Source organism: Bufo gargarizans, chromosome 6 (assembly GCF_014858855.1).
Source record: "Bufo gargarizans isolate SCDJY-AF-19 chromosome 6, ASM1485885v1, whole genome shotgun sequence".
NCBI classification, from domain to species: Eukaryota; Metazoa; Chordata; class Amphibia; order Anura; family Bufonidae; genus Bufo; species Bufo gargarizans.
In genome coordinates this window covers 116,252,258-116,276,043 of record NC_058085.1, presented here as the reverse complement: position 1 = coordinate 116,276,043, position 23,786 = coordinate 116,252,258, and the positions used below count along the sequence as shown (strand labels likewise).

At 43.7% G+C, this 23,786-nt stretch overlaps 1 protein-coding gene across 1 annotated transcript in view; it reads left to right on the top strand.

Annotated features, from left to right (window-relative positions):
• LOC122942011 (probable G-protein coupled receptor 158) overlaps window positions 1-23,786 on the top strand; it is a 55,547-nt gene that overhangs the window by 1,486 nt on the left and 30,275 nt on the right. The window lies entirely within an intron of this gene.

Below are 23,786 nucleotides of genomic sequence, written 5' to 3'. Positions count from 1 at the left end.
ACGTAATTATATGTCCATGTAATCTGGTGTATGTCGGTGAGACGACAACTGACTTTAAGACACGGTTTAACAACCACCGACTTAGCATTAGGAAAAAACAACTGGATTTACCAGTGTCAAAACATTTTGTCAACTTTAAGCACACAGAGAAAGATCTGAAGTGTTGTATTATCGATTACATACCAATGCCCAGGAGAGGTGGTCACAGGATTGGCCTCTTAAAAAAGAGAGAGTTAAAATGGATCTACACACTAGATTCCCTCAAACCGCATGGTCTGAACGTGGATTACAAGGTTGGGGTTGGCTAGTTATGTGGTTTGCCCTGTACTCATGCATTTTAATGTCGACTGTCTCTGTGTTAATTATGTGATTTGTGTGTATAAAACATAGATTTTTGTTTATCCTGCTAAGTTTTTAATTTTTTTATTTTCTTAATTTAATATATTATTCATTTATATTATTCTTTTGTAGATGGTACGCTACGGAGTCTGAGGAGAGGAGAAGTGGTATCGCATTCATGTGGGCTGTGCGATTACGATGCTCTGAAACTATTGGTTTAACAAAATACAGTTTTTTTGTGTTTTTCTGTTATGGTCTGTTACATGCATGGCTGGTTGTTATGAGGAGAACCCTCTTGTTAAGGTAGTGATGGGTGCAGATGCGCAGTCGCTCTCTGGTCACGGCTGGCGGTTCCACCTCAATTCTGTTGTGGTAACCTTCATCCGAGCCCACCTAGCCACCTGTGTAACTCGGCATGTCTATATGCCATCATCACCCTTATCCTGCAATGTACCGGACTTGGCTGTTACTGTGTGCGCCTGCGCAAAACAACGGGCTGATCTTACCCCTATCCAAGATGGCCGACTTGAGGTTATGGCTTGAAAGCGCATGCGCCATATGACGAGGTCAGTGCAAGACAGAAGCATGAATTACACGTCACACGGACATGCGCAATGGCGATTCAGGCACGCCGGATCGCACATGTTAACATGGATGACAGCCGACCTCCCTCCTTCGCTCTCCGTGCATATCACCTACGCAGTAAGCACCTGACACTTTACTTAATTGTCCACAGTTGGCACTAATAATAATAACAATTATGTGTTTGCATATATACTTTGTTATATTTTATAATCATGGATGTAATTTTTATACAATCATGTGTATCACGATTAGGCAATATGGAGTGTTTGAGTTATATTCTTTTTATACAATTGTAATGCACTGTTTATCTTGATTATTTATTAATTATAATGAATTGTGTTCACCTGATATGTAAATGGTTATGGTTTGATACAGCACTATATATGTTCAGTGTTTGGTTTGTACACACTGCTTGAGGAGGGCTCCTGTGTAGAGCCGAAACGTCGCATCAGCCTTATGGGTAAATAAAGTTATTTTTCATTTTTATCTGCTGGAGTGCTGCCCGTTTTTACATTTTATATATATATACATATATATATATATATATATATATATATATATACACACAGGGAGTGCAGAATTATTAGGCAAGTTGTATTTTTGAGGATTAATTTTATTATTGAACAACAACCATGTTCTCAATGAACCCAAAAAACTCATTAATATCAAAGCTGAATATTTTTGGAAGTAGTTTTTAGTTTGTTTTTAGTTTTAGCTATTTTAGGGGGATATCTGTGTGTGCAGGTGACTATTACTGTGCATAATTATTAGGCAACTTAGCAAAAAACAAATATATACCCATTTCAATTATTTATTTTTACCAGTGAAACCAATATAACATCTCAACATTCACAAATATACATTTCTGACATTCAAAAACAAAACAAAAACAAATCAGTGACCAATATAGCCACCTTTCTTTGCAAGGACACTCAAAAGCCTGCCATCCATGGATTCTGTCAGTGTTTTGATCTGTTCACCATCAACATTGCGTGCAGCAGCAACCACAGCCTCCCAGACACTGTTCAGAGAGGTGTACTGTTTTCCCTCCTTGTAAATCTTACATTTGATGATGGACCACAGGTTCTCAATGGGGTTCAGATCAGGTGAACAAGGAGGCCATGTCATTAGATTTTCTTCTTTTATACCCTTTCTTGCCAGCCACGCTGTGGAGTACTTGGACGCGTGTGATGGAGCATTGTCCTGCATGAAAATCATGTTTTTCTTGAAGGATGCAGACTTCTTCCTGTACCACTGCTTGAAGAAGGTGTCTTCCAGAAACTGGCAGTAGGACTGGGAGTTGAGCTTGACTCCATCCTCAACCCGAAAAGGCCCCACAAGCTCCTTTGATGATACCAGCCCAAACCAGTACTCCACCTCCACCTTGCTGGCGTCTGAGTCGGACTGGAGCTCTCTGCCCTTCACCAATCCAGCCACGGGCCCATCCATCTGGCCCATCAAGACTCACTCTCATTTCATCAGTCCATAAAACCTTAGAAAAATCAGTCTTGAGATATTTCTTGGCCCAGTCTTGACGTTTCAGCTTGTGTGTCTTGTTCAGTGGTGGTCGTCTTTCAGCCTTTCTTACCTTGGCCATGTCTCTGAGTATTGCACACCTTGTGCTTTTGGGCACTCCAGTGATGTTGCAGCTCTGAAATATGGCCAAACTGGTGGCAAGTGGCATCTTGGCAGCTGCACGCTTGACTTTTCTCAGTTCATGGGCAGTTATTTTGCGCCTTGGTTTTTCCACACGCTTCTTGCGACCCTGTTGACTATTTTGAATGAAACGCTTGATTGTTCGATGATCACGCTTCAGAAGCTTTGCAATTTTAAGAGTGCTGCATCCCTCTGCAAGATATCTCACTATTTTTGACTTTTCTGAGCCTGTCAAGTCCTTCTTTTGACCCATTTTGCCAAAGGAAAGGAAGTTGCCTAATAATTATGCACACCTGATATAGGGTGTTGATGTCATTAGACCACACCCCTTCTCATTACAGAGATGCACATCACCTAATATGCTTAATTGGTAGTAGGCTTTCGAGCCTATACAGCTTGGAGTAAGACAACATGCATAAAGAGGATGATGTGGTCAAAATACTAATTTGCCTAATAATTCTGCACTCCCTGTATATATATATTTATACAGTCCTGATCAAAAGTTTAAGACCACTTGAAAAATGGCAAAAAATCCTATTTCGCATGGCTGGATCTTAACAAGGTTCCAAGTAGAGCTTCAACATGCAACAAGAAGAAATGGAAGTGAGACAAAACATTTTTTGAGCTTTCAATTTAATGAAAACAACGAATAAACTGAAACAGGCTGTTTTTCAGGTGATCAAAAGTTTAGGTCCACATGCCTTTAATGTAATGACAAAGGCAAAAAAACTCTCCCTTTTTGAACGTCGGGTTGTTGAACTGCATAAGGGCTCTTTCACACCTGCGTTCTTTTCTTCCGGCATAGAGTTCCGTCGTCGGGGCTCCATGCCGGAAGAATCCTGATCAGTTTTATCCTAATGCATTCTGAATGGAGTGAAATCCGTTCAGGATGCATCAGGATGTCTTCAGTTCCGGAACGGAACGTTTTTTAGCCGGAGAAAATACCGCAGCATGCTGCGCTTTTTGCTCCGCCCAAAAATCCTAAAGACTTGCCGCAAGGCCGGATCCGGAATTAATGCCCATTGAAAGGCATTGATCCGGATCCGGCCTTAAGCTAAACGTCATTTCGGCGCATTGCCGGATCCGACGTTTAGCTTTTTCTGAATGGTTGCCATGGCTGCCGGGATGCTAAAGTCCTGGCAGCCATGGTAAAGTGTAGTGGGGAGCGGGGGAGCAGCATACTTACCGTCCGCGTGGCTCCCGGGGCGCTCCAGAGTGAGGTCAGGGCGCCCCAAGCGCATGAATCACGTGATCGCATGGCACGTCATCCATGCGCATGGGGCGCTCTGACGTCACTCTGGAGCGCCCCGGGAGCGGCGCGGACTGTAAGTATACCGCTCCCCCGCTCCCCGCTCCTACTATGGCAACCAGGACTTTAATAGCGTCCTGGCTGCCATAGTAACACTGAAAGCATTTTGAAGACGGATCCGGCATTTTGAAGACGGATCCTTGCGTTTTTCCGGATCCGGCATGTAATTCCGGCAAGTGGAGTACACGCCGGATCTGGACAACGCAAGTGTGAAAGAGGCCTAAGCAGGGTCTCTCACAGCGCGCCATCGCTGCTGAGGTGGGACGCATTAAGACAGTCATTTGGAATTTCTTAAATTCTTAAATGATCCTGAGGGTTATGGAACAAAAAAGTCAAGTGGAAGGAAAAAAAATTTCATAAGCACTGAGCCGGAGGATCCAATTGGCTGTCCGTCAAGACACTGGACGATCCTCGACCCAAATTAAGGCCCTTACTGGAGCTGACTGCAGCCCCAAAACCATCAGACGGCATCTGAGACTGAAGGGCTTCAAAAACAAAGACCTCGTCTCCTTGAACACCACAGAACTGCTCGGTTGGGACATTCAAAGGTGGAAGAAAGTTTTATTCTCTGATGAGATTTTTTTTTTACCTTGATGGTCCTGATGGTTTCCAACGTTACTGGCATGACAAGCTATCACGATCGGCGTAACTGTCACATACGTGACACGGAGGGAGGAAAAGAGGGAGGCCCTGCCCTAGTGAGAGGGAAGGTGGTGACCCCTGACTCACCTTGCGACTGGCGCCTGGCTGCCCTGTCGTCCCTAGACGGGTTCCTCACCCGTACGCCGATCACGTGCCTAAAACCCTGGCTTTCCCTAGGATGAGCCCTAGATAGTGAACAGGGCGGTGGGAACACTAGTCCGCACCACTAGCTCTAAAGGAAAACACCAAGGGGAGGACAGACAATACAAACTAAACATATAATCCCAGGTGGGCGACAACAGGAGACAACAAAAAGCCCAACAGGGATCCGGAGGGTAGCACTCTGGAACAACAACCAGATTCTCAGCTCCAGTGGGTCAGCATAGATGTCCAGGCAGGAAGCTCTATAACTGGCAACAAGAGAAGTGTGAGAGGAGAATATAAGGAGTTTGGGAGTGGCAGACAAGAAACAGCTGAGGAGCAGAAGCTACGGATCCCTGAGTGAGACAAAAAGGATAGCAAGGCAAACACAGAAAACAAACACTAAGAAACACCGTGATCTTTAGACATAGAGCGCGCAGCCACCCGCTGCGACTTCCTGACCCCGGGTATAACGGAGTCAGACGTGGCTCTTGACACCCTCGTGACACAAGCAGATCCCACCTGAGATGTTTTCTACGCCCCACAGTGGAGGGGGTGCCATAATGGTCTGGGGTGCTTTTTCCTTCAGTGGATGTCACCACCAGATCTTTGAGAAGTTCTGATAGACGTTCTTCAGTACTTCCTGCATGATCTTCTTTTGTTTTGCGTTCGTTTTGACATCTCTCCTCCCTCTCCCAGCTGTCATCTATTAGCAGTAATTGCCTCCCTATATATCTCCTCCCCATACTGCCTCACCTTGCGGTTTATACAACTTCCTGGACTGTGCTGATGCTAGAAGCTGCTACTGCTGCATCCACAAGATAAGTCTGTTCCTTAATTTATGTTTTCCTGTGGTCTTGATCCTAGGTGACCCTGACTCCCTCCGTATTTAGTGTAGGGAGCCGGTGGTCATGTCCCCTCACTATTATAGGGTGTTCAGGTGTTTTGGATCAAGTCAGTCGGATCTTCATTTGTGTCTTCTAGTTTTCTGCAACACCATCCGTGACAGTGGAACAATGGAGCTTTAGGAAGTGCAGGGGCGTCAAACGGCCGCTGGCTATGTCCAGATGTTGCAGAGAGCATTCCTCATGACTGAGGGCCCTCGTCTGTGTGGTAACGACTGGGTTTTTCAACAGGACAACGCTACAGTACACAATGACCGCAGGACAAGGGACTTCTTCCAGGAGAATAACATCATTCTTTTGGCCCATCCTGCGTGTTCCCCTGATCTAAATCCAATTGAGAACCTTTGGGGATGGATGATAAGGGAAGTTTACAAAAATGGACAACAGTTCCAGACAGTAGATGGCCTTCGTGCGGCCGTCTTCACCACTTGGAGAAATGTTCCCACTCACCTCATGGAAACGCTTGCATAAAGCATACCGAAACAAATTTTTGAAGTGATAAATAATAATGGCGGAGCTACTCATTACTGAGTTCATGTTTGGAAGTTGGATTTCTGTTTTTTTGTTGTTGTTTTTTTGTTTTTTTGGAGGTGTGGTCCTAAACTTTTGATCAGCTGAAAAACAGCCTGATTAAGTTTATTTGTTATTTTCATTAAATTGAATGCTCAAAAAATGTTTTGTCTCACTCCCATTTCTTCTTGTTGCATGTTGAAGCTCTACTTGGAACCTTGTTAAGATCCAGCCATGCTAAATATATTTTTTTGCCATTTTTCAAGTGGTCTTAAACTTTTGATCAGCACTGTATATATACACTCATCTAAATAATTATTAGAAACACCTGTTCTATTTCTAATTAATGTGATTATCTAGTCAACCAATCACATGGCAGTTGCTTCAATCCATGTAGGGTTGTGGTCCTGGTCAAGACAATCTCCTGAACTCCAAACTGAATGTCAGAATGGGAAAGAAAGGTGGGTTACAACAGCAGAAGACCCCACCGGGTACCACTCATCTCCACTACAAATAGGAAAAAGAGGCTACAATTTGCACGAGCTCACCAAAATTGGACTGTTGAAGACTGGAAAAATGTTGCCTGGTCTGATGAGTCTCGATTTCTGTTGAGACATTCAAATGGTAGAGTCGAAATTTGGCATAAACAGAATGAGAACATGTATCCATCATGCTTTGTTACCACTGTGCAGGCTGGTGGTGGTGGTGTAATGGTGTGGGGGATGTTTTCTGGGCACACTTTAGGTCCCTTAGTGCCAATTGGCCATCGTTTAAATGCCACGTGAGCATTTTTTCTGACCATGTCCATTCCTTCATGACCACCATGTACCCATCCTCTGATGGCTACTTCCAGCAGGATAATGCACCATGTCACAAAGCTCGAATCATTTCAAATTGGTTTCTTGAACATGACATGTGCATCCCTCAAATCTCCATCAACTGCAAGATGCTATCCTATTAATATAGGCCAACATTTCTAAAGAATGCTATCAGCACCTTGTTGAATCAATGCCACGTAGAATTAAGGCAGTTCTGAAGGCAAAAGGGGATCCAACACCATATTAATATGGTGCTCCTAATAATTCTTTAGGTGAGTGTATACTATATATATATTCAAAAATAAAAATGTACTATGTAATTCCCCTTTCAGTAGGCACCCATAACCCATCGATTTGAATAGGTGCCATAAACTGTTGGCTTGTACTGCAAGTGGCACCTTCCAATGGCGAAACCCCTGGTGAGCTGTTCACCAGGGGGTTTCAGCAGCTACCTTTCATATGAGGAGGGGTGGTGTAGTTAGGATAATCCAAATTATATCATGGCACACTTTAGAAAAGCTGAAAATGATACCTCTGAAAAATTCTGTAGGCTCTGCTCACACTAGGTTATAGGACCACATTTGACGCACACTTATGTAGTGAGAGTGCTGAGAGAAGAGGAGTGGTAGTTGTGGCACTGATAGGAGTGGTGTTTGTTCACGGTGGCTGTCCTCACTCCAAGGCTACAGTCACACTGTAGTGTTTTGCGGTCCGCAAATTGTGGATCCGCAAAACACAGATACCGGCCCATGTGCGTTCCGCAATTTGCGGACCACACATGGCCATCACTATGATAGAAAATGCCTATTCTTGTCAGTAATTGCGAACAAGAATAGGACATGCTCTATCTTCCGCGGAACGGAACTAATTGCAGAACAGATGCAGACCCATTCATATGGTCGTGTGAATGAGCCCTTAGGCCCCTTTCACACGGGCGAGTATTCAGCGCAGGTGCAATGCATGAGGTCAACGCATTGCACCCGCACTGAATCCTGACCCATTCATTTCAATGGGGCTCTGTACATGAGCAATGTTTTTCATGCATCACTTGTGAGTTGCGTGAAAATCGCAGCATGTTCTATATTCTGCGTTCCATTCCCTTTCAAATGATTTTTTGCAACTGTCGTGTCGCAGTCGCAGCATGTCGCAGTGTGACACCATAGACTATAATTATAAAAATTGTTGCGCGACAAATGTCGTCGTGTAGCCCTAGCCTAAACCCCATCCTTACCCCAGCTGGAAGTAAATAGACCAGGAACCGAAAGAGCCCATACACCCAGAATCCTGGAGAACACCCAGAATCCTGGTGTATGGGAGGGGGGCAGCAGGCCCAGCACATTTAGCTTCTTTTACATGTTTACTGGTGTATGGGGGGAGGGGGGCAGCAGGCCCAGCACATTTAGCTTCTTTTACATGTTTACTGGTGTAAAAGAAAACTGAAATCTACAGCAGCTCTGAGCTTCACACTCATAGGTTTTCCTCCTCACCGTCCACCCCAAAAATTAGTCTGAAGGCTGGGAATATTCTAAAATAAATTTTAAAAAAAACAAAGAAAAATTCCCCACCCTTGCCCAAAATTTTCAGGGTCCCAGAAAACCTCTTTAATCAATGGGTTATAACTTGTAACCCAAAAACTTTTTACCCAATAAAACAGGCCCTTAAATGACTAAGCCATAACCAAACAACTAATGTTAAAGAGGTTAAAAAAAATCCTTAATAAAGGGGTCTTCCAGGATTGCCACTCCGTTCCAGTGCCCTGGCTCTGTTTGGAGACCTTCTGCTTCCTGGTCTCTTTACTACTAGCTGGGGTATGGACAAGGTCACATGTGCCACTGCAGCCAATGACTGGCCTCAGCAATGATGTGTTACCAATTGGCACATGGCCCAGCAGTGACAAGCCGCTTGGGGGAACGTCACCCCTGAGGCCAGTCATTGGTTTCAGAGGTGCATTTAACCTCATTCTTACCCTGGCTGGAACTAAACAGACCAGGAATCGGAAGAGCCCATACACCCATAATCCTGAAGAACCCTTTTAACCCTTTCCGGACCTCTGCTGTACATGTACAAATGGTGCCCACTAGCAAGCACGCGGGTGCCATAGCTGCTGGGTTTCTTCCTTTTTAAACAGCAGAGATCTGGGGCTAATGCTGTGATTGGCAATATTGCCGATCTCACACATTAACCCTTCAGATGTGATCCACAGCATCTGAGAATGCTAAAACCAGCACCCGAGTGTTTCCTGGCCTTTTAATACCAGTACTATTAAAATATGTATCCAATATGGGGAATGGCATAGCATAAAAATAAATCAAAATTTCTAATTTGCCTTTTTTTGTCACTTTACGTCCCCCCAAAAATTCAACAAAAAGTGATCAACATACCATACACTCTCCAACATAGTATCAAACTTACCGATCATGCAACGAAAAAATAAGTCCTCACACAGCTCCGTAGACCTAACTATAAAAAAGTTATGGGGCTCAGAATGTGGCGATGCAAAGAAAAAATGTTTTCCAGAGTTTTTTTTCACTGCTAAAACAAAAGAAAAACAATATAAATGTGGTATCGTTGTAATCGTACTGACCCAGAGAATGAAGGGCACAGGTCAATTTAACTACATAGGGAACACCATAAAAACAAAACTAAGAAAACTGTGGTGAAATTTCATTTTTTTCCAATTCTACCCCATTTAGATTTTTTTTCTAGCTTCCCATCATATAGTATGCAATATTAAATTTTGCCATCAGAAAGTACAACTTGTCCTGCAAAAAAGAAGCCCTCATACCTGTATGTGAACATAAAAATAAAAAAAAAGTTATGGCTCTGGGAAGGCAGGGAATAAAACCAAAAACATGAAAATGGAACATCGCCTGGTCCTGAAGAGGTTAAGACTAAAAATAGGCTGGTCCTACAGTGGTAAATCCAGAGGTCCTGTCACATATAGCTAATGATAAAGCAGTGGACACCAACAGCAAATGCCCTATGTGAGTTGCTTGATTTCCAGCTGCTAATTTTATGGCACATGTGGTATGTCCACCACGGAACATAGGCTACTTTTTAATCTGCGTTTAACTTTTCTGGTATTGATAACCGACAGAGGATCTCAATACCGGAGAAAAACACTTGCGTTTTGTCCCCATTCACTGTCAATAGGGACAAAACTGATGCCGCACCTCCAAACTAAGTAATCATGGGAGAAAAGCCATAATAAGAGAGGTGACCAAGAACCCAATGATCACTCTGGCTGAGCTCTAAAGATCCTATGTGCAGATGTGAGAAACTTCCAGAAGGTCAACCATCACTTCAGCACACCACCAATCTGGTCTTTATGGCAGAGGGGCCAGAAAGAAGCTTCTCCTCAGTAAAAGACACGTGAGTTTGCAAGTTTGCAAACAAGCACCCAAAGGGCTCTTAGACTGTGAGAAACAAGATTTTCTGATGAAACCAAGATTGAACTTTTTGTCTTCAATTCTAAGTGTCATGTCTGGAGGAAATCAGGCACTGCCCAATACCATCCCTACAGTGAAGCATGGTGGTGGCAGCATCATGCTGTGGGATGTTTTTCAAACATGAATGGAACAAAGTACAGTGATATTCTTAATGAAAATGTGATCCAGATTGCTCTTGACCTAGACTGGTCCAAGGTTCACCTTTCAACAAGAAAAAGACCCTAAGCACAGAGCAAAGACAACACAGGAGTGGTTTAGGAAGAACTCTGTGAATGTGCTTCAGTGGCCCATCTAGAGCCCGACCTGAACCTAATCAAATATCTCTGGAGAGATTCCTCAACCAATTCAACTTTGTAATCTCTTGCCGGTTCCCGTAACGGCAAGGCAGATGCTCTATCTAGAATCTTTTCCAGCGATTCCACTTCTACTATTCCGCTCAGGACTATTGTTCCTGAGTCTAAATTTGTGGGAGTAATCCATAATAAGGACTTGCTTGAAGAGATAAAAAAGGACTATAACACCCGACTCCTTGCTGTCTCAACCACCTGATGATGTGCATTTAATGCTTAAGAACAAGGTGTGGACCCATGGGCAGCAGCTATATATACCCAAAACAATAAGACTGGAAATTCTAAAATTATGTGTCATAATTATATGTCATGTCATGCTGCGTTTGTGCTAGATGCAAGACTCCACATTCTTCACCCATGGATTTGTTACAGCCTTTGTCGGTCCCCTCTCGTCCTTGGGGTTCCCTGGGGTTCTATTTCCATGAACTTTATCGTAGATCTACCTACCTCTAAGGGAAAAAAAAATATTCTGGTAGTAGTTGACCGGCTCACCAAGCCTGCACATTTCATTCCATGTACCGGCCTACCTTCTGCCAAAGACACAGCTGACCTTGTAGTTCAGAATGTGTTTTGTTTTCATGGAGTTCCTGAAGAAGTTATCTCGGATCGCGGGGTGCAGTTTACATCAAAATTTTGGTGTAGTTTTTGCACAGCACTTGATATTGATATTAATTTATCAACCGCCTTTCACCCACAATCTAATGGACAAACTGAACGCACAAATCAGACTCTGGAACAGTATCTTCAATGCTATATCTGTCCTTTACAAGATAATTGGGTCGATCTGCTTCCTGTGGCTGAGTTCTCTTACAATAACTCCCAAAATGCCTCCACCAAGCAAACTCCTTTCTTTGCAAATTTGGGGTATCATCCAAATATTCTTCCCAAATTCCCCGTTGTTTCACCTATTCCAGCAGTCGCGGAAAGGATCTCTGCATTACAGCAAAATTTTTAACTACTAAAAGGAACATTAAAGAGGGTTTAAGAAAATTACAAGAAGGCGGCAGATAAATTTCGTAGACCAGCACCAATCTATAAAGTGGTGGATAAAGTATGGCTTTCCACCAGAAATTTGAAACTTAAGGTTCCTTCACCAAAACTAGGATATAAGTTTGTTGGGCCTTATAAGATTATCGGGATAATTAGTCCAGTAGCTGTTCGACTCAAACTCCCACAATCAATGAAGATTCATCCTGTTTTTCATGTGTCTCTATTAAAGCCTGCCATGCCCAACCCTTTTCCATAATGTGTCCTTCCTCCTCCTGATGCTGTGGAGATAGATGGGCAAGAACAGTTTGTTGTAGAGAAAATCTTGGACTCTAGAATTCTCAGGAACCACCTACAATACCTGTGAGTAACATTAATGCTCCCCGACTGATCAAATAGTTTCATCAAAGACATCCTGGGAGACCAGGTCAGAGGCCGCTGTTGAGGTGGGAGTAATGTCAGGAATCATCCTATGTCTGTTTAGTTCAGACTGTCTTGCCCTTAAGTTTTCCCTCAGTAAAGATGGTGGATTGTGTCACAGCTGGGTGCCATCTTACTTCCTGTTTCATATATAAACCTCTCAAGCCTGTTACTCATTGCTTGAGTATTGTGTTTTAGCTCCTGCTTGTGCAGTCCTCGCGCCTGGAACTTTCTCTCTGGTTTGTTCCTACTCCTTGCGGTTTACCCTGCAACTCCTGGACACCTGCTGACCGCTCGCTGGTTTTCTTCCTGACTTTTCATCTGGATCCATGCCTTCATCTGCATTCCTACTACCTCCTGTTCAAGACTCCAGTGCCTCCTGTGTTTAGGCCTTGTCCCTGCCATTGGATTCCAGCAGTATTCCACTAGTATCATGACAGCTGTGCTTGGTGAGCTTTGAAAAGGCAGCAGAGCTCACAGAAGCACTGCTGCTTTCACAAAACAGCTGATCGTGGGGGTCCCAGGTGTCGGACCCCCACCGATCCGATACTGATGACCTATTCAGAGGCTAGGTAATCAGTAAATAAAATCACAGAAAACCTTTTTAAGGACAGATTTCAGTTGAACATAATCCCAGGACAGGAGTTATGATAGTACCACACACTCAGCGTCAGACTGGCCCACCAGAGGATCCTTAGTGGGGCCCAGGCTCTGATACCTTAGTGGGCCCCAAAGGTCGAGGAGAAAAAAAATTGGGAAATGACTTTGGAGACAATAAATTGCTGATAGGATCTATCACTTTGAATCAAAATCTCTTAGACTTTATCGATGATATGGGGTTGGGAGAATAATTTCCTCTGGTGGGTCTAAGGAACCCAGTCTGACTCTGCGCACACTAAATGGAAATGTCAAGTTTAGATACAGTAGATTATTAAATGGTGGAAACTTTTTTTTAAAGATTCAGTTTCAGATACAGAGAGAACATGATGTGGGAAACAGTGGACAAACAATCACCGTTGCTTTGTAGTAGTGCAGAAATTATATCATGGGAAGAGCTATATAATTGTGTGCCATCGGAGTTGAGATGGTACTGAATACCACAGTTCTGAACTGCGTAGAGAGAAGAGGACATAGGAGTGAACCCTGGGGAGCCTGAATAGTAATGAGATGAGGAGATATGGAGCCAGAAAATATGTTTTTCTTGTAATAAAAAGTATAAAACCAAACAAAAAGCAGCACACGTGAACTAGAAGTTTCCTAGTATAATATCTATCTGTAAATCAATAGAAACCTGGATTAGCACCACTAGGAACTCTAATATCATTATAAATTTCTCTCTGTGTCCACCAAGAACTACAGTAAACTTGTATGCATTCCTTTTCTAATCCACAGATTAGTCAATGCCCTCTAATGGAGTAGCGCTACGGAAGGCTCTCATTAGATCTTTCTTGTTATAGCTCACATTATAATTGCACAAGCAATTACTCAATCCCACAAATTATCTTATTACAGTCTCATGTTGATTGTCTTTCTGCCTAACATCATGTCCTCTCTGTACATAGAACGGAATCTTTCAGAAATGGAACTTCTTGTGTTTCCATCATCTAGTAACTTATGAAAACCTGATATTTCCATCTCAGTGTATGTCCCTACCATTACACTGCTGCTGTCACTCCTTTACTCACTTGCTAGCTTCATGACACCTGCTCCTCAAAAACATCTCCAGAATCTGCTCTTTTCTTACTGTGGGAATGGCCAAAACTCATATTGTTGCTGTGATTTATTCTCATCCTGATTACTGTTACTCACTACTGATTATCCCCCCCCCCCCCCCCCAATAAACTCTCCCCTCTCTAATATATCCTGAACGCAACAACCAGATTTATCCTTTGGTCAAACTGCTACTCCGTTGCCTTCATCCTGTACCAGTCACTACACTGGTTGGCCCTCTACTATAGAATACAATTTAAACTCCTTGCCCACAGAGCCCTCCACAGTGCTTCACTCCCTTACATCTCCCTCAGCCCTGTCTACCACCCTACCCATGCTCTCCGTCTGGCAACAATCTAAGATTAACCTCCTTCATAATCCAAACCTCGCACTTCCAGTTCTGTAGAATACACCCCCACAGTCAATCAGATTTAACTCCCAAAATCCACAGTTTTAAGAATGTCCTAAAAACATAAGGGGGGATTTATCATGAGGGTAATATTTAAAGTCAGTTTTGCTTGTGCTATGTTGGAGTACTGTATGCCACATTTATCAAATGTCACAAGTTGTTTGATAATGTTCAATAAATTTTTATTGACATTTTCAAAAGAAGAAAAGAAAGAAAAGAAAATACACGTACATAAAATGATGGTGCAATACATTGTACATATGATGTACACAGTGGAGTCTAACAATTCCAATAAATGTTCCAACACACAGGTGTAAGAGTTACTTTCATATAACAGAAGAAATCTGAGCATGAGAAGACAGTATTCCATCTGTGGTGGTGCCATTAAGGGGGAGGGGGGGGACCAGAGGTGAGTGGAGCGAAGGGAATAGGTTACCTCAAGCATTCAGGTAGTGCATTTGCGAATCTGCTGAATAGCCATGGGACCCAGTGATTGTGTGAGCGAATGTGGGCAGCAGACGAGGGCCCAAAAACCATTTCACAATGCGTGTGATAGGTAATTAATTGAATTACGTCAGTAATTGTAGGAGTACGCGCCTGTTTCCCTTGTCGGGTGATAACATTGCGAGCAGCGGACAGAATATGTGCCACCACCCAGTGCGCTTTTGGAGCGACTTCCACCAGGCCCAGCCGAAGAATGGAAAGAGCAGGGGTAAGGGTAAATTTGAGGTCAGTGACCTGGTGAATCAGGGTTTCCACTTTACACCAAAAATAAGCTAGTGTATGGGCACTCCCACCACATATGCAGGGGGTTCCTATGCTCCCGCATTTCCTCCAACAAAGAGGAAAGTAACCTGGCAAGCAGTGGGCTAACCTATTAGGGGTCAGATACCACCTCAATTGGATCCTTCTGACTTGCTCAACGTGGTTTAAACATTTAGAGCTTTTAAAGGACCAATACATTGTGGCCTTCCATTGTGCAACAGTGAACCTGACATTAAGCTCTTGTTCTCACCTGATCATGTATGGCTGTTTAGCGCCCGTTAGACTACAGAAAATGCCCGAATACAAAGATGATAGCCTAAGGCGGCATGGTGTGGCAGCTGAAAAGTATGCTTGACAAATATTAGTACTAGCTTGAGAGCATGGTTGCAAGAGATTATTTAGCAGGTGTCTAATTCTGAGAAATTGGTAGAATTGAGAGTGCGGGAGGGAGTAGTTACAATGTAAAAACTGAATGTCTACCAGGGATGAGCCTGAGTATAAGCAACTGAGATGTTGTATCCTGCTATTGGACCACACTGTTAAGTCCAAGTCCGGGGTAAGATATGCTAGTGAAATTAAGGGAATTTTTTCCCTTGGGATGTTGAATAATTTTAGAGCAACCGTAAGATGTGACAAAATAAATAGCGTTGCTTGCATTGTGGAGAGAGGATGCTAAAACAAACTCGTTTCAAGCTATAGGCAGCTAGGAGAGCAGGCAGGGACTGTTGTCTAGTGAACGACTCTTCTATTTGTAACCATTTTTGAGGCGCGGACGGGGACCACCATTCCAGTGCTTGTTCTGTAAGATTGGCTAGATACTATTTGTAGAAGGAGGGGACCCCCAAGCCGCCCATATGGAAGGGTAGAGGGAAGCTATTGGGCGCTTGTTTTGTCAAATGAACTTGGATAGATCCGATTGGAGTTGAGTGATAAGTTTTTTAGGTATTTGTAGCAGGAGACACCTGAAAAAGTATAATACTTTTGGCAAGGAGAGCATTTTAGCTGCATTAATACGCACCATCCAAGAGAGCTGAACTTGTGCCATTTGGGAATAATCAGCCGGAAGCTCCGCCCGTAGGTTTCTGAAGTTAATGGAAATTGTTTCCGCTACACTGCGAGCGAGTTCCACCCCTAGGTATGTGACAGATCTATCTTCCCATTGGAAAGGATAGCGTTGTTTTAGCTTGCTCGCAGTGCCTTCCGGAATAAAGAAATCCAAAACTTTAGTTTTAGTAATATTGAGCTTATAGTACGAGCATTTTGAAAACTTGTTCAGCACGCGCGTTAAGGCAGCCAAAGAACTCTCTGGGTTTTTTAAAGAGGACCTTTCACCGATCCTGACATTGTGAACTAAGTATACAGACATGGAGAGCGGCGCCCGGGGATCTCACTGCACTTACTATTATCCCTGGGCGCCGCTCCGTTCTCCTGCTATGCCCTCCGGTATCTCCGGCCACTAAGTTATAGTAGGCAGAGATTTCAGTCACTAAGTTATGGTAGGCGGAGTCTGCCCTTGTTCTGCTCTAGCGCTGGCCAATCGCAGCGCAGAGCTCACAGCCTGGGAGGTTATTTTCTCCCAGGCTGTGAGCTCTGCAATGCGATTGGCCAGCGCTACAGAAGAACAAGGGCAGACTCCGCCTACCATAACTTTGTGACCGGAGATACCAGAGGGCATAGCAGGAGAACGGAGCGGCGCCCAGGGATAATAGTAAGTGCAGTGAGATCCCCGGGCGCCGCTCTCCATGTCTGTATTCTTAGTTCACAGTGTCATAATCGGTGAAAGGTCCTCTTTAAGGTCAGTAATACATCGTCAGCATATAGCCCGATCACATGGGACGTCTTGCCTATTTTAATTCCCTCAATTTGGGAGCAGGCTCTAATTGTGGCCGCCAGAGGCTCCATTATCAGCGCAAATATTAGCGGCGACAATGGACACCCCTGCCGCGTTCCATTGGTGATCCTAAACGAGTCGGACATAAACCCAGAGGCTAGTACTTTGGCGGTTGGATTTGTGTACAAGCCCAATACAGCTGTCTTGATATTCCCACGCAGACCAAAAGTCTGGAGTGTCTGACCCAGGAACCCCTATCAAAGGCTTTTTCTGAGTCTAGGGAAAAAGGCATTGTGGGGTTCCTGGATTTTGCTGCTAACTGCACCAGATTGAGCATGCGCCTAGTACCATCTCTACACTGTCTCCCCGGAACAAAACCAACTTGATCTAAGTCCACGAGGGATGGGAGATATTTATTGATGCGGGTAGCTAAGACTTTCGCGTAAAGTTTTGAATCCGAATTGAGCAAGGATATGGGGCGAAAATTGGCAGGGGTGTCAGGAGTTTTGCCCGGTTTTGGGAGAGTAACCACTATGGCGGAGAGCATTTCTGAGGGGATTGATCGTGTTGTAAAAAAGTGATTATATAGAGAACATAAATGGGGGAGGAGCTGAGTCTGAAACACCTTATAGTAATTTATTATATAGCCGTCAGGCCCTGGAGCTTTACCGCTGGGGGTAGATTTGAGAGCTATTGTCATCTCTTCTTCAGTAATAGTTAGGTTGATTGAGGCTAAGTGGGCGTCCGATAGAGTAGGCAAGTTGAGAGTACCCAGAAAGAAGGACATATCTGAGACTTCGGGCTGAGGAGTTGAGGGGTCATGTTTAAGATTGTACAATTTCGCATAATATGAGGCTAACGCATTTGATATTTCTTGCGGGTGCATGATAGTGTTACCTTCATGATATAGCTTTTCAATCTTAGAGTGTGCAGCCCTTTTCTTAAGTCTACAGGGAGTGCAGAATTATTAGGCAAGTTGTATTTTTGAGGATTAATTTTATTATTGAACAACAACCATGTTCTCAATGAACCCAAAAAACTCCTTAATATCAAAGCTGAATATTTTTGGAAGTAGTTTTTAGTTTGTTTTTAGTTTTAGCTATTTTAGGGGGATATCTGTGTGTGCAGGTGACTATTACTGTACATAATTATTAGGCAACTTAACAAAAAACAAATATATACCCATTTCAATTATTTATTTTTACCAGTGAAACCAATATAACATCTCAACATTCACAAATATACATTTCTGACATTCAAAAACAAAACAAAAACAAATCAGTGACCAATATAGCCACCTTTCTTTGCAAGGACACTCAAAAGCCTGCCATCCATGGATTCTGTCAGTGTTTTGATCTGTTCACCATCAACATTGCGTGCAGCAGCAACCACAGCCTCCCAGACACTGTTCAGAGAGGTGTACTGTTTTCCCTCCTTGTAAATCTCACATTTGATGATGGACCACAGGTTCTCAATGGGGTTCAGATCAGGTGAACAAGGAGGCCATGTCATTAGATTTTCTTCTTTTATACCCTTTCTTGCCAGCCACGTTGTGGAGTACTTGGACGCGTGTGATGGAGCATTGTCCTGCATGAAAATCATGTTTTTCTTACCTTGCAGACTTCTTCCTGTACCACTGCTTGAAGAAGGTGGCTTCCAGAAACTGTCAGTAGGACTGGGAGTTGAGCTTGACTCCATCCTCAACCCAAAAAGGCCCCACAAGCTCATCTTTGATAATACCAGCCCAAACCAGTACTCCACCTCCACCTTGCTGGCGTCTGAGTCGGACTGGAGCTCTCTGCCCTTTACCAATCCAGCCATCTGGCCCATCAAGACTCACTCTCATTTCATCAGTCCATAAAACCTTAGAAAAATCAGTCTTGAGATATTTCTTGGCCCAGTCTTGACGTTTCAGCTTGTGTGTCTTGTTCAGTGGTGGTCGTCTTTCAGCCTTTCTTACCTTGGCCATGTCTCTGAGTATTGCACACCTTGTGCTTTTGGGCACTCCAGTGATGTTGCAGCTCTGAAATATGGCCAAACTGGTGGCAAGTGGCATCTTGGCAGCTGCACGCTTGACTTTTCTCAGTTCATGGGCAGTTATTTTGCGCCTTGGTTTTTCCACACGCTTCTTGCGACCCACACGCTTGATTGTTCGATGACGACGCTTCAGAAGCTTTGCAATTTTAAGAGTGCTGCATCCCTCTGCAAGATATCTCACTATTTTTGACTTTTCTGAGCCTGTCAAGTCCTTCTTTTGACCCATTTTGCCAAAGGAAAGGAAGTTGCCTAATAATTATGCACACCTGATATAGGGTGTTGATGTCATTAGACCACACCCCTTCTCATTACAGAGATGCACATCACCTAATATGCTTAATTGGTAGTAGGCTTTCGAGCCTATACAGCTTGGAGTAAGACAACATGCATAAAGAGGATGATGTGGTCAAAATACTCATTTGCCTAATAATTCTGCACGTAGTGTATTCTCTAGAAGGGATCCAGCCCGATCTCCCATATGGTAATATGTGGTCCGAAACCTACGTAATGATTTTTCATGGTTATATAAGAGAAGTGAGCGGAGATGCGACTGATGGCCTCGCATATCAGCCAGGTGAGTAGGGGTGGAACTATTTTTATAACGTTGGTTCGCTGTTTCTAGCCGTACCAGGGCATCTTTGAGCTGTTGGTCTCTTAGTTTTTTCATTCGGGAGGCGTACTGGAGGAGGATTCCCCTCATGTAGGCCTTGTGGGCTTGCCACAGGGTGGAAGGTGAGATTTCTGGAGAATTATTAATTGTGAAGTACTCGGATAGATGAGATCCGAGTTCCTCTAAACGCTTGGGACATTTGAGTAAGTACTGGTTACGTTTCCATAGGGGGAGGGGTTGATTAGGTAACCCTGTGGTTATCAGTACGGATATTGGGGCATGATCCGACGAGGTGGCTATCATAATGTCGGATCTAACTACATTTTGCAGAAGATCCCTTAAAATGAAAAAATAATCCATGCGGGATTGCGAAGATGAGAGATGCGTGAAATCACGCTCTCCCCCATGCTGGTAGCGCCAGATATTGTGTAATCCAGAGATCCTAAGATCTCGCGTAGGGCACCAGCATGTGAGGTGCAATCCACCTCCGCATCTATCGGAATATTGAAGTCTTCTTCCATTATAATGGTACCTTTTGCCACCTTTTGCGTTTTTTTACATAATCTGTTATAGAAAGACTTCTGTCTAGAATTCGGTGCATATACAGAGACAATAGTATATGTCCTTTCTTCCACGGAGCATATCAAGATAACATACCGTCCCAGTTTATCAGCTATAAATTGATGAAGCGCAAAAGCTACTGATGCCTTAACACAAATAAAGGTTCCAGCTTTACATCTTTTAACGGCTGGGGAGTGGAAGATGGGAGGAAAGAGGCGGTGAGTGCACCTATGCTGATCTACCGCCAGTAAATGAGATTCCTGTATTAAGGCCACATAACATTTAGTGCGAAGTAGATCAAGCCATAATTGAGAGCGTTTGAACGGGAAATTCAGGCCTCTCACATTGTTAGAGTAGAACTTTAACTCAGCCATAAGGGGACATATGGAAAGTGTACGTGCCTACTAGAGGCAACCCCTCGAAGATCATTGATATATGAAACCTTAGACATGCATCACTGTGTGTTATAAGTGGGAGTGGACCACCGTAAATGTACAATAACCAACATAAGTAAAAGGGTAAACTGTAACATACAACATAAGGAAGTGAAAGTACTATTAGCATTCACATATGAAGAACAGACAGATTAAAGGGAGTCTGCTTAGAGGCAGTGAGACCACCTCTTTTCCGAACAAGCAGACTGTATAGGAAGGGGGGAAATGAACTGGCAGAGAGTTCTTACACATCTCGACATCATCCATCCGAAAATATATCTGGTGAGGGAATGTCGGGGAGTCAAGCTGGTTCCCACTCGGGGGTGGGAGGGGACTTTGTCCAGTTTGTTCTTTTGAATGTGCCGGGTGACAGGGCCTCCAGGGAGTAGGCCCTACCTGTTGAGAAGGGCCGCTACATCTTAAGGGGAGTTGCAGGCAGTCAGCTGCCCTTTAACAAAAATAAGCAATTTTACTGGGAAACCCCATTTATATAGAATCTCTTGGTCACGTAGAATTCTGGTGTATTGAGCGTATTCCTTTATTTTCGCCAGCGTGGCTGCAGACAGATCTGGGAAAACCGAGATCTCCTTGAAAGAATCCAATGGGGTTGGATCTAGGCGTAAGTTTCTCAGGAACTTTTCTTTGACTTGATAAAAGTGGATGCGAGCTATAACATCGCGTGGAGCTGAAGGATCCAGCCCCTTGGGCTTCAGGATGCGGTGAATCCGGTCAATCTCAAGGTCACGCTCCGAGAGGTCATGAATGGCTTCTTTTAGTAGGTTTTGTAAGAAAAATTACAGCTCTCAGGGGCAGACTGATTCTTGTATGCCTCTAATTCGCACATTGTTCCGCCTGTGGCGGTCCTCTAGGTCCTGGATTTTATTTTTAATGGCCGTTATGTCATCTTCTAGCGCTTCATGCGCATCAATCAGGGAGTTGTGTGAGGCGGCGTATTCCGCCATCTTGCCTTCCACATGAGACACGCGTTCTCCCAGGCCCTGGATATTGCGCTTCAACTCCCTTAACATGCAGGAGAAATCAGCCCTTAGTGAGGACCGTAAAGAGTCCAACATCGTACGCAGGGAGCTCTCTGTGATAGCAAGGGCTCCCGACTCTGCAGGCAGGGGTGATGGCGCCTCTCCTGCGGGCTCAGTAATCCAGGCCGGAGACGCAGGCATATGCGATATTGAGGCGGGTGATCCCTAGGCCCCGGAGCTAGGCGGTGGAGTTCTGGCAAAGAACTCAGTCATTTTCTTCGGCGCCTGCCTCTTTTTAATCTTGCCCATCTCTGGGGTATACCAGAGCAGCTTGGGATGAAAAAAGAGTCTCTCCAGTGAATTATTTGAGCTGCTTAGGATGGGTGATGACGGAGCCGAAAGCTCAAGCAGCCACTGCCATCAACGTGCAGGCCACGCCCCCCCACCAGTTGTTTGATAAATTTGTCTTATCCTTAAACCTAACACTTTTGTCTACAAAAGATACTCCAGTGTTCCTACTCCACCCTCCTACTGGAGTGAGTCTTTTTTTTTTAAGTCTCAATGGTAAATATGGAGTAAGACTTATTAACATGCTAACCATATCTACTTTTCCACCCACATTACAAAACAGGAGTGATTGGTGCAAAAATGAAAAAAAGTCACAAAAGTTTTTCGTGGGTGCAAAAAGTCGCAAAAGCCCTATTTTGCGACTTTTTGAGCCAGAATTCTGTAATAAAGGAATGATAAATCAGGGCCATATGTTTAAGACTATCACTTTTTATAGATTGACTCTTTATCACCATTTCTCCTCAGAACCTCATCCCTTCATTTAACATTGTCCCTCACACCTAATGCACCTCATATCTATATACACAGATAATAGCTGGTAACTGGCCCATGCAGCTCTATATGCACTATTCTATTTAGTATAAAATATGTCTGCAGGGGTGTAACTACCATAGCGGCAGAACATGCAACTGCTATTGGGCCCAGGGCAAGAGGGGGCCCAGTCTTAGTTGGGATTATCTCCTCTTCCGCTGGAGGTGAAAACTTGGTCAGGACCTAAAGGAACAACTTTTAGGAAATGAAGCAGTGGAAAAAACGGCCCAAGGGTCATTGAAAGGGGTTTAGGCAGAAACCCTTCTCTCCTGTGTGGGGGGCCTGGTGTGATCCTTGCTATGTGGCCCTTACTTCTCTATGTACGCCACTGGATGACTGGACTATTGTTTGTAACTTTTACCTCTTGTGTCATCCCTATTTTCCCATGGATTACAAGCTCTTGCGTGCAGGGCTCTCATTTCGCTTGTTACAATATAATATCTTAATAACTTTATACATGTATCATCTGAAATGTAAAGTGCTGTGAATATGCCTGCTCGATATACAATCCCAATTCCATAGAAGTTGGGATGCTGTGTAAAATATAAATAAATGTAAAATAAAAATGAAATGATTTGCAAACCTGACAGACATATTTTATTCACAGTAGACCATAGAACACATATCAGATGTTGAAAGTGAGACATTTTACAATTTCATGAAAAAATTAACTCATTTAGAAATTGATGGCAGTAACACATCTCAAAAAAGTTCGGACAGCCATGTCAACCATTATATAGCATTCTCTTTTCTTTTATATTTATAGCCTGTAAACATCTGGGAGGTGAGGAGGCCAAAAGCTGGAGTTTTGGGAGATTAATATTGTCCAATTCTTGTCCGATATCAGATTCTATCTGCCCAACAGTCCTGGGTCTTCTTTGCCGTATTTTTCACTTCATGATGCACCAAATATTTTCTATTAGTGAAAGGTCTGGACTGCAGGCTGGCCAGTTTAGCACCTGGAGCCATGCTCTTGTGATGGATGCAGTATGTGGTTTAGCATTGAATGTGAGCATATTCTATTCTAAAACCTCTATATACTGTTCTGCATTGATAGTGCCTTTTCAGATGTGTAAGCTGCCCATGCCATAGGCACTAATGCAACCCCAACTATCAGAGAAGAGATGCAGGCTTATGAACTTGTTCACTGATAACAAGCTGGACGGTCCCTCTCCTCTTGAGTCCCAAGGACACAGTATCCGTGGTTTCCAAAAATTATTTCAAATATTGATTCATCTGGCCACAAAACCGTTTTTCATTTTGCCTCAGTCCATTTTATAAGAGCTTTGGCCCAGAGAAGACAGCAACATTTCTGGATCATGTTAACATAGCATGATACAGCTTTAACTTGTATTTGCGGATTGCATGGCGATTGGTGTTCACAGACAATACATTCTGGATGTGTTCCTGAGCCTAAGTAGAGATTCCCTGTACAGAATCATCTCTGTATTTAACGCAGTGC